The sequence below is a fragment of the Strix aluco genome, chromosome 1, assembly GCF_031877795.1.
Source record: "Strix aluco isolate bStrAlu1 chromosome 1, bStrAlu1.hap1, whole genome shotgun sequence".
NCBI classification, from domain to species: domain Eukaryota; kingdom Metazoa; phylum Chordata; class Aves; order Strigiformes; family Strigidae; genus Strix; species Strix aluco.
This window is the reverse complement of record NC_133931.1, coordinates 131172273-131184615: the sequence shown is the minus strand read 5'-3', so window position 1 is coordinate 131184615 and position 12343 is coordinate 131172273. Positions and strand designations below refer to the sequence as shown.

At 42.2% G+C, this 12343-nt stretch overlaps 1 protein-coding gene across 9 annotated transcripts in view; it reads right to left on the bottom strand.

Moving 5' to 3' along the window:
- Positions 1-12141, bottom strand: part of DYNC1I1 (dynein cytoplasmic 1 intermediate chain 1) — a 200426-nt gene extending 188285 nt beyond the window's left edge. For 4 of the 9 annotated variants that reach the window (XM_074836099.1, XM_074836126.1, XM_074836118.1 and 1 more), the window contains exon 1: positions 12002-12140. The gene's annotated coding sequence lies outside the window, so the exon portion shown is untranslated. Of the gene's footprint in view, positions 1-8522; positions 8632-12001 lie in introns of those variants that run through there. The other 5 variants (XM_074836069.1, XM_074836109.1, XM_074836077.1 and 2 more) reach the window with 4 other exon arrangements.
- Positions 12142-12343: the final 202 nt, after the last annotated feature.

The window sequence follows — 12343 nt, the reverse complement described above, 5'->3', positions numbered from 1 at the left end:
ATGAGCACTTAACAGCAGAAACAGTCACAGGCATCTAAAAAGATTTACAATTGCAGAACTAATAAATTGATACTTGCCAGAGTTATGGAGGTACAAAGAGTGGCAACACATGTACATAGTGCCCAATGTAAAATGAATAAAATAAAAACAAATACAAAGAAAATTATGACAGAGCACACTTTTTATAAGCAGAAAAAGAAAATAAGGTATAACACCTCTCTCTTCTTAAAGCCTGTTCTTTGTATCTCCTAGAATACCATCTCTTCTGTATGTTATCACCGAGCTCATCTAAAATGAAACTTAAGTTTTCAAATCTGGTAGGAAATAAAAAAGGCTACAGATTTTATTGCTTTTTGGTGTCTGGGGGATTTTTACATGCTGTTCATTAGGTAGGCTGCACTAGAGTATAACTATATACACCACTTCACGACCCTCAAAGTCTTTCCTGTTTTGTGACTTCTTATGTTATCCTTTTCATTATTATCTCCATTGCAATTACCAAAGGGGTTCACTGAATACTGTTACATATGGCATTAGTCATCCTATATAACTAATTATAAATAACTGACTCATTAATATACTTTTCTAAAATAAATAGGCAGCATCTAGTACTTGTAGATGCTGTACATGTATTATTCATATCTCTTCATAAAGAAACAGTTACTCTTGTGTCCAAAACTGCAAAATGTCTTTAGTTTGAAAGGTAGAGGAGGTTGCACAATAAAATACATTACTCAGTGATTTTTGGTTTTAAAGAATGGGTTTATAGAGTGGGAACACTATTACTATTGAAACTATTACATACGGAGTTTTCTACTGGAAAAAACAATTCATTTCTATTATGTACCACATTTGTCTCTGTTTTGTACAAAGTAACACATTTTCTACAGTTAGGAATATTATGCATTTTTACAACAGAATAAAATTCCCATGGGATCTACCTATGACTTTTACAAGTGTAAAGCATGTACGCAAAGCATGAAATTGTACAAAGCACATAAACATCTTTGGTCTGCAAGAAACCTGAGGGAGCTGTTACCCTAGCATAAATGCATTCTAATCCATGGTATTCCTTTGAAAATAATGTTTGAAACACACTTCAAATGAGCAAGAGGGGCTAGAATCATCTACTTGACAGCAATTTTTAAGTAAACATATGAGTACCTCTTTTCATCATGCATCAGAATTTGTACTTGACTTCAGTCAAATAACATAAATACTTCTGCTAAATAGGCATATCAATGTTTACAAGATCACAACAATGGGCAAATATTTGCAGCTGCAAAAAGTCAGCATTTGCTGCATTTTAAGGAATCTCCTGTGTGATGAATTCAGGGAAACACTAAGTAAAATTGGAGAGACTTAAGTATTTTTTGCTACATAATCTTGAGGCAAAACAGTCAGGCTTTTTACACTGCATCTGTGTGTTTATCTATAAATAAAAATGGTTGTTAAGTGTTAGATTTCAGGGAATGTACCATTTTTATCCTTCAGCTTCTGAACACTTCTAGCAGATGGGCAAAGGTCTTGTACTTTGTTCTGTAAAGGTTTACAAATCACAGCATCCAGAGATTTGGTTCTGTGCTTCCTCTTGATTGCTATGAAACAGGTCAGTGCATCTCTAGCCTATTTATTTTGAGGCTGACACGGTGTAAGATATGTACCCACAACTGCTCAATTATACATCCCTTACAATCTATCACCATTTAATCTTTTCACTCCTGTTCTTCCATAATGGCCCTACTCCAAAATGAACTCGGTTACAGCAGAATTATAGGGTCCTTACAAAGTAGCATATGAGCAAAATTCTGCTATTGCCCATTCCTCCAGCACCAGGTGTAGTGTCAATGAAGCATCACCTTCTCATCATCCCATTCTCTCATGCCCCCTTAGCATCCTAAATTTACCGTGACCTTTTCAATTCCAACAAGCATAGTTCCATGGAAGAGCCATCAAGGCTGAAGAGAAAAAGCTGCTGGTAACAGTTTGCTAGAAATAAGAAATACATCTAGGATTAGAAGGAATTTAAGTACTACATACTGCCAGGTCACTCTAGCAAAGCTGCTGCACATCTTCCACCAGCTATGCTCCCTTTATATTGAGTTCCACAGAACCGACTGCATGTATCACCTCAAAGAAAACTAGATTTTAAATAGGTCTTTTCAAGTGTCTTGGATCTTCCCTTAGTAAGCATTAATGAGCAGAGTTATAACTGCACAATGATCTCTGATACAGTGCTGTGAGATGATCCTCAAATGATGCAGCCAATACTGATTTGTATCTCCTCAGGTTCTGACTCAGCAGCAATCTTGCCCCTTACGAAGAGCAGATGTTCTTAACAAAATAACCAATTGCATGCCTGACAACATTTTGATTTTCTCGAATACAAGATGTTTAGGTATTCTTGGTCAGCTCCCTCTCTATTAGCTTCTGTTTCTGTTATCTTCTACTGTTTGGCTGCAGTAAAACGTAGGGCTCCGTATGTGGCTCTGCATATGGCTGGGAATGGACTTCTGTCAATTCTGAATCTTTGTGACTATGTTCCCCACACATTAACTGGTCTTACTAGTTGCACTGTGTTATCTTCTGTGAATTTCCCAGCTTGCTTCAGAGAGGAACTGCAGGACCCAGCAGAATACTTTAAAAAAGTTTTCTTTGATTCAAAGAGAACCAAACACAAGCTATAAATTGATAGGATTTTAGAGATGGATAACATGAGAAACATGACATACTCTAATCTTCAAGCCGCAGGTCACTTATCTAGAAGAGAGAGCCCTGTATTTCACGTTTCTGATTTCAATTTCTTTTGTATGTACTTCTCATATAATGCTCAGATTTCAATTATATCTGCTCCTATCATTGATATCACCACTTCTTCAAAACCTGTATAAAATATCTGGCTCATCACAACAGTACCAAAGTGACTCCCAGGAGTATATTTAATGACTTACTAAGACCTAATGTAGAATTTCACTTCAAGATGTCTGCTAGTCTCTCTAGAAGTGGAACAAGGACTCCTTTTCTCCATCCTGCAAACATTTCAGACATTAAAACATGTATTTCCACTTCTTATGGGGGGTAAAACTGACCCCTCTGACATTTCTACCCTCCTCCTGAGATAACCCTACTGGTATATGGCCAGCAAACTGATACTTAAAGCCATTTACCCAAACATGAAAAATTCATGCTCTAGCGTCTGCTTCTTAACCCAGTTATGACAACTGCCAGACAGACATCAAAGAACAAGCTATGCTGCCGACATACAGGTTTTGCTGGAAGACTTACCCAGGTATCATTGCTCCCTTAAAACAAAAATATGCTTTGCTTTGTGGCTGATGTTTGTAAGGATGTAATCAGGCTAAAAATACTATACATCGATTTAATCTCTGAAGTCAATACACTTAAATATTTAGAAAGCAGGGAAGAGTCCTGGCTGTAAGAAATATGCCAAGTATCTCCTATGAGTCTCACAATTTTTAAGGAAGCAAAGTGGAAGAAACAACACTACCATTGCCTTTGTACTTCCCAGGGCTTCTTCAGCTGTAGTAACAAAGCAACACGCATGATCAGAGCTAGCCTTAGCCAATCATCCCTGTTGATCCACGTAAGTGGAAAGAGATATGCCAACATAAAAAGACAAGATGATAAATGCAGATGCCTAACAGCATAATTTAAAGGACATATAAAGAATTGCAAAGAATTTGAATATGAGAGAGGACTGTGAACATCAGACTGTGAAAGTCTATGTCTTCCATTTATCTTTTCTGTGGTTAAAGTATTCCACCCAAATGGGAGAAACATGGTTTTTGGCGGTTTTGTTTGGTTTTGTGGTTTTTTGGGTTTTGGAGGGTTTTTTTGTCTTGAGAGAACTGCAGCCCACCTCTGTAGGGTGACTGTTGGCTACTGGGTGAGAAAGACTAAGAGGAATAAGATTGCATTCTTAATAATTAAAGCTATTTTCTATTAATTTATTTTCTGCAAAGATTCATTGGACCAGAAGAAGCAGATGCAAGAGAGCGAATGTTAGTCTCTACCTGAGGCCTCTGCCTTCTGGTCTTTGTTTCAGGGTTAGTTTATATTATACGCAATGACTGTTTAGTTTAAAACACAATGCGGTATTTCGTATCTGAAGCCCAAGACATCTTTTGCTTGCTGAGTACTTGAAGCAAGGTGCTGAAGAGTCCTTTCTCTTCTTCCCACGTGCTCTGTCATGCCCAAAGAATCTTTGTTTCTTCATATACATACTTCATATATACAGATTTATGTGGAGCAGCCTCAGTGGGAAACACTGGAAGGGTGCATGTGGCAGAAGACGCATAGCTTGCTGATTCAAGCACAGATGAGGGCAAATATCTCTTTAAGCAAAGGCAAAAATTACCTGAGACTCCTTTACATTAGGTCAGTCCTGTTAAAACCAGGGTTCACATGCTCTCAGCTGCAGTCTGCCATAGAGCACAGAGTCTGACAGGTGGGCTCAAGAAATGCAAACTAGATGAAGCAGCCTAGGAGAGACAGACAGCGGACACCCAGGCTGTTGAGTCTGCAGGTTCAAGGGTAAGAACACATCCAGAAGCAGAACTCTTAAGGTGAAAAAGGAAGTTTTTAGAGACTGCATGCTCTTCAAGAGCTAGGTGACAGCCAAGCAGAGATTTCTGAGGACTGCAGTTTGGGTTTCTGTTTCTATACCATTTTGTCGGTATAGATTTAGCTGAGCTTCCCAGGCACCATAAAAACTTCAGTTTTGAGGGATTCAGGTACGCATCCCAGGTTCAAGATGTGGGCATGCTCTGTACCTTAAGCACCTACCAATATTGAAATCTTCTCTCCCATGCACACATGTACCTCTCCAGTGCCCTGGATTCCACAGAGAAGAAATGTGGCAAATGGGCTGACTGACAGCAGGAGAAAGCAAGTCCCATGACTAAATGATGAAGCAGTCACATCTCTGCAGTGCACTGCAGGGCTCCTCCAGAAGTAAGCCTCAGTGCATGATTCACTGCGTCAGGACCTCAGTTCCAGAACTTGAGACCAGGACACCAGTTAGATGCCACCAGTTCTCTTAAAATGAGGAACACAATGCTGTAGTTATTTTTGAAAAATAAATCAACTTTTATTAGTGGTTCTCAAAATATGGGACCACTGGTGGTCCATACGGCAATCAGAAATGGTTCATGTCTGATTTCCAGCCACATTAAACTGAAAAATGTATGGGTTTATTGGTTCCAACAGAAAGTCTTGATGATTAAGAGGGAAACATAGTTTAAAAAGTCTACAAATTGTTGCAATATCACAAGAGAGAACTGAGGAGAACCAGGAGTAAGTGGGTAATACAGTTAGCCCTTTATCAAAAATGGATATTACGTGATACAAGAAAACACAGCAGTCTCATTGCTTTATAGATATATACAGTATTTTAAGAAAAATAATACAAAAAATGAGAGGCCACTGACTTTAATTATACTCACACCTAATTCATCACTTAGTTCAGTGAGATCAGAAACTTTCTTGGGAAGAATAATTGGTCTATAATTAAACTTTAAGAACTTTAAAAGTTTACTGAATCAACACTGAGGAAGCATGACCTTCATTTAAAGACTTCAAAATCAATACTACTACTGACTAATATTAATATTGCATTATATTATGATTTTGTTTGAAAAGACTCGTATGTTTGTATGTCAATGTGGCTGTCTGTATTTTTTTACTTCCCTGTGTTCTGATTCACTGACAAGTAAACAATAAAACCCAGTAAGTGTTATGTACATAAAGGGCTGCTGTAAAAGGTGTGGAGGACATTAGTAGTAAGGCTGCAACATCTTTTTTTTTTCCATCTTAGCCCCTTCCAGAAAATATAATTTACCGTCATCTTTTGAGTTCTATGTTTTAAACATATGAGAAAAAAACCCCAAAGCTTTATAATTTATAATCATCTGATCAAAATAGTACTGAATTTGCACAGGGTGTTTTTAATACATTTGAAGAGGCCCATAAAGGCTGAGAAACTAGGCTTTCCTGTGTTTTCTTGCTATTAATCAACTTTCTGTGAAAAAGAAAATATTGTGGGAAATAATGGGACAGTTTTCCCACGGGCTCTCTCAGTACAAACAGAGAATGGCATCACTGTTTTTTTTTTTTTTGTCTTCAGTACAATACCCTCCTATCCCATCAGCACAATGTTTTTGTATTATTATTACTACTATGGAGATAGTGAAAGGCAGGAATACAACATTCACAGGCTTTGCCAAGTGCAGCAGATTACGTACATGAATAGCTAACTGCACACTAGGGGGTACAATTTAGGTCAAATTTCTTGTTTCATTCCAAAAGGTTATAGATTTTTAAGCCATTCATTGTTTAATGCACCACACAGCTTATACTCATACGTATATAAAACATGAACTACCTTTCCTCTATTTTTTGCAGAAGTAATTTGTGTACCTAGGCAATGAAGACTGGCAGAAGTTGATAGTCTGCAACAAACTGTTATGAGTGTGTAACAAAGCTGTAGGAGCAGTCAGAGCTAAAAAAGGACAAAGAAAATAAGAATTCATTTAGGGACAAATTGAGATCTGAAATCCTTCAGGATTATCATGCAGACCACCTTCTGGTTCAGCAACTGCTCAAAATGTAACTAGAAACAAACTGATGAAAAAACCCGAAGTCATACAACTTTGAATAGTGTGATTAATGAAAATGATGATTCTTTTCTATTACTTAAAGAGAAAACAAACGTATTACGAAGCAAGTCACATGAGTTTAGACGGTCCCCCAACTTTCTTTGTGCTGTGAGAATCAGAGAAGAAATTCTCTTAAATGCTCAGTCAGTGGAACAGTCCTTAAACTAGGAGAGACAGGCTCAAATACAAGGAACCATATTAGATAGCAGTCTGGGTTGGTTTTTTTTTCTGTGAGCCTGTTTTGTTAAATATTTTAATTTCTGAAAATATACAATAGCAATAATTTGAAATTACTTTGACCCAATTACCAAGTGACCTGGTAACCACTCTGATCCTAACAGTGGTGGCCTAATGTGCAAAACACGAAACAAGGGCATGCCTTGAATAGTATGGATTTAATACAGCTGTCTATGCACTTTAAAAGCTAAGATCTGTGTTAATGGATACAGAACGGAAGGGCTGAACAGTTTAAAGAAAGAGAGATCCATATTTTCCCTGCATGTGGTCTAGGATCTACAGTGATTAACTTTCAATAATAACATAGCATAGTTTGGGGTATAGCTTTTTCTGCCAAGTTCAGCCTGAAAATATTAGAATCAAGCATTAGAAAAGGCTTGGAGATATTGATATAAATAGATAAACAATATATTCTCCATTATACTTATTTGTATTTAATTGTACTAGGTAACTCTGTATCTTTGCCTTATTATAATCCCCATTGTTCGAACACAAAACAAACCACATCTTTCTGCTGGACTGTAGTGAAAAATGAGCAACTGAAGAGCAGGATTTGAAATTACGTGTACAACGCTGCAGATGGAGGGAGAAAAAAACAAGGAACTAAAACCAGTTCTATCCCAGGGAGAGAAGACAAAAGGGAAGAGAAGACCAGTGAGGAGGAAACATGGTGTTAAGACTAGTATTGGGCAAGGGAGAAAAGGATAAGCCTCAGAGAACGATAGCAAGAAGGAAGAGAAATGTGAAGAGAAGATATCACTGGAAACAAAAAGCTATGTCCTTAAAAGATTCCCTCTGTAATTGTTTTCTGCTGAGTGGCAGTAAATGAGCCCTCTTCCTCTGCCGAATTATTCATTAATTATTCTAGGGCCAAGCAGGGACAGTCAGCTGGCACCTGGGGAATACACAGGGTAGAACTGCACTGGTCCAGAAGAGCTCCAGGGAGGTTTGTTCCTCAGGTTGATGTACCCTGTCTCTCCAGGTAAGGCAAGCTGACCCACATGCATGGGAGCAGTGTTAAATATGAAAATAGGATAACATGTACTTTTACTCTAAGATTAATAGCCAAGAATCACAAGAGTCATCTGAGCAGTGATTATCCATCTGGTAACACAGGTTATCTGCACACAGGTCAAAGCAGCAGTTACACAGAACTTCATCCGAAGTCTGTTAAGTCAATGCAAAGACTCTCATTGGCTTCAACAGAGTTTGGAGATGTCTCATAGCTTTCAAACGATATACATAGCTGACTCCTGCCATCACTCTACAGGCTAGATTCAGCACCAGAGGAGTAACAAAGAAACTTCTATTACTGTCAGCAGTGATCTATTGTCAGCAGTGATCGGACTGAGCCCTCTGCCCTTAAAACTTCAGCATGGAGTTACAGTGTGCTGCCCACAAAGCACTTCCAGAACTGTCATTCCTGCCCCGTGCCTTCTGCTGCTGCAGTGCACTCCCAGACACTGACCAGAGTGCTTTTGCCTCAAAAGGGAAAACAAAAAGTGCTGAAGAAACACAGTGGGGGGGGGAAAAAAAAAAAAAAGGAAAAAAAAAAAAGAGGGGGTATAGTTTTAAGCTCAGGAGGAGTTGGGATGTCATAGCACTCACAGATGATCAGAGGTGTCTTTTGTCTCTGAGATCTAGCGGCTCCCACATCAGTCTGCTTCACAGCTTCCTGCAGCTCCTGCCATCTGCCTGGAAGTAGCCATTTCCGAGAAAAGTTGGCAAGATGATACCACCTAAAGTGAACAGTATTGGGGGAGCAAGCTCATGTATACTGTATGCTGCCTCAGTCTGAGAGCTTGCAGATGGCCAAGTGAACAACAGCTCCCAATGTCATGTCTGACTAGCGCAGTTTTAGATGGATAATTACCAAGTAGCAAAAGGGACATATTGTGTCTATCTGAGATTTAGACTGAGCCAGGGTCTCAGGCTGCCACTGCAGCTTTTCAGACACTTCTTTTTCAGATTTTTCAAATTTACTGTTTTTTAAGCAGTATCATTCCTGCATTACCATTTCTGCCTGCTTATACAGGTCAGCCGAGTGGAAGACCATACAATCCCTCATCTGGAAAGCAAGCCCCCTTATAGACACATAAATGTGTATTCACCTGTATAACTTGAGTTGCTCAGATGAACTAAAATAAGCTGCACTGGCAAAAGCACAGTTTTACTAATACAAGAGGCATCTGTACTAAGGGCACTCTGCCAGGATACTCCATCAGTATTCCTGCCGGAAAACGTCCCTTTTACACACAGACTACAACTACAGTCATTATGGTTTGTTTCATTTAAGGTTTTTAAAATAAAAATATGAACATATCAAATGAGTATGGCACTGAGGTCATGATGTCTGGCTATGGCTGCAGAAATGCCCGAGACCATACCTCTGCAGATGTGAATTTCCCCATGCACCTCAGTGAGGATTTCAGTCTTAGCTCCCTCTGACTTCCCTGAAAATTAAAACCCATGGGTGGAACAGGGAGGATCTTTCTGTTAACATCCCACCACTACCTCCAAGTAGCAGTCCATTTTGGCACTAGGCATCAGTCACTCTGAAAGATTCCTAATTACTACTGCTGTTGTTGGTCAAACCAAGCCAAAGGAGCTCACTCAACAGGGCACTTGAGGTGTAGCACTAGTTAATAAGCCTGAGTAGTCCTAGAGAGAGACTGTGAACATTTTTTAAACCTCTGTGTGAAGAAGTCAAGTTTGAGGAGCTGCAAGATACCACATGATTACCTGAATCATTAGCAGAAGTTGGGGAAGCTTTGAAAAACAGCAATGCCTTTCTATACCCTTATGTTTTTCTATTCTGCTCCCTTACCTTTTTCCCCTCACAGCCCATTTCACCTCATTGTCCAGAACCCTGCAATGGTGAGACCTCTACCACAACCAATTGCATCCAGCTCTATCTAGTATTCCCTCTCTCTCTTCTTGCAGATTGGACAACTGATGTCAGCAAGGAAGGAATGACTCTTGAAACCTGTCTTACAAAAGAAAAGGAGACCAAGAGACTTGATCTGTTAATTTATTTGAAAATACAGCAGGTAAGTTCTTGATTTAGAGTACCTACACTGAAGACAGCTGCTAAAGCAAGGCTTTTATCTATGACAAACATAACAGGAACCAGGAACCTGAAGCTGGAAAAACACAAACTGGAAAACAAACAAATGCCTTTCAATAATAAAAATAATAGACATTGAAATGCATCACAAAGAAGGGCAGCTCACTGCCCTTCCTCCTACAGAAAGAGCTGGAAGGTCGGATTCTTAATTTAAGATCTGCAGGGTACAGAGTATTTGCCTGACTATTCTTTCAGTAGCCAGATTTCCAAATTCTCAATAATCACTGCATGCGTAGGGTGTGGTTTATTGCTGCTCCTTTAAAGATTCCTCTCTTAAACTGTGAATAAGGCAGCACTGCAGTTTGACTAATTTGAGGCAGAGGTGTTTAGAGCTAGGATTGAGCTAATCCAACACTAAGCAACCTCTTGGACCTCCACACACCTGGCCCTCAGAGGTCTTTCAGGTATCAAGGAAAAGGATAGCAAGTCCCAATCCTCAAAATAGTCTGTGCACAGAGAGGAAGGTGAAGAAGGGGCAACACATTTTTGTATTTTCACAGACTATGAATGCATGGTTTGGGGAAAACAAAATGAAACAGAGGATGGTTATCAGAACGAGCACTCCCAGGGGCAAAGACCTTGGGTGCAGTCCCAAGTTTTGTGTTGAGGAAACACATTCTTGCTGAGAAGTGCTACACAGACATTACAGAAGGCATTTTTATCCACCTTCACCAAGCATGGAGACTGTTATTAGAGATGTCATCTCAAATGGAAAGAAAGTAAAAAGAAGAACTTAAAAGAACCAGAAAAAACCCCGTATAACTTCTTCCCATTAACTTAGCAAGAACAAATGAGGCACTTGAACAAAGCGTGTTGTTAGTAACAGAAATGAAATTCCTTGGTGGCTCTGACAATACTATCTCTCAGTAGATAGATGGTCCTGGGATTTGGATTTCCATTCTGAAACAGGTTTTGCAGCACTGTGCTTCATGATATTTAAAGCCATTTCAGAGGTAATTTGATGTCCTCATGCAGAAGCGAAGAGTTGACAAAACCCTGTATGTCAGGATAAATTACCAGGTGCAAGTGCCAAAGCCACGTGCCAACTTCGTATCAGGTCTTTCCATCTCATCCCCCCCTGTAATAGCAGGTTAGATTGCTTGGTCTGCTGAAAATCCTTATATCTATTTATAGTTGAAATTTGCACTTTCTGTCAATGCCAATATTGCCAGAAAAACATAGTTTGTTCAGGTCAGTAAAACGGGGGCTTTGTCTAGGAAATATCTAGGGGCCTTACGCTCTTTGCTGACCCAGGGGGATTCCCGGGGCGATGTAACCATCATAACATCTTTTTGCCAATGTATTTCAATGAACTACTTGTGAAAAAGGCCTCTCATTGATCCCCTCCTTCTCCCACCCTTTTAGGGAATTCCCTTAGGAACGGAAAAAGATCTAATTCTCCGTCTGCCGTCGTCGTGGACTTGAGTAAACCCGCTGCTTCTCACGCTGGGCAAAGAATTAAAGATGGGGAAACTTTCTCCCATCCCTCTTTGCTTTAAGCTGCTGAGCGCTGAGACACAACCCGGGGAGCCGGCGGCCGCCCCCCGCCGCGCAGCCGGAGGCCGAGGGGCCGGGCCGGAGCCGGTGGTGCCGGTGCCAGGAGGAGCCCCAGGGACCGGAGCAGGTGCCGCTGAGGCCGGGGGGGCTCTCCGCAGCCCTCCCCGCCCGCTCCCCCCCCCCCGGGGACGAGCTGCCCGGGTGGAAAAGCCCACCCCGCGGCGAGGGCCGGCCGGTTCCTGCGGGGCAGCCGGGGGCTGCCGCTAACCCAGCCCGGGCCGGCTGCTCGGGGAGCGCCGCCGCCCGCCGCCCCGGGGCTCCGCGGCCGAGGCGCATCCCCAGGAGCGTCCCCCCGCCCGGCTCCTCCGCCGCCAACGCCGGGCCCCCAAGGGGAGCCCCCGCTCGCTCCCTCCGCTGCGGCACGGCCGCCTCCCGGCCCCGCCGCCTCCCGCGAGTGCCTTACCTCCGCCGGCCCCCGGGAGATGCGGAGGGGCCCCCGCCGCCGGGGGAGCGGAGGGACGCCCCGCTGCCCCAACGGCTGCTGCCCGCGGCGCTGCGCCCCGCCGTGCCGTGCCGTGCCGTGCCGCGCCGCCTGCCCGCCCGCCCGCCCGCCGCTGCAGCAGGACCGCCGCCGCCGGCTGAATGTGCTGTCTCACGCTGGACAGGCTCCTCCCGAGAGCTGCTGCTGCCGCCTTCCTCCTCCCGCCTCCTCCTCCTCTTCCTCCGCCCGCGCGGCCCCGGCAGCGACCCCCGCCCCCCCCGTCGCCGCCGCCGCCGCCGCCCGGCAGCGCCGGGCTGGGGCGGG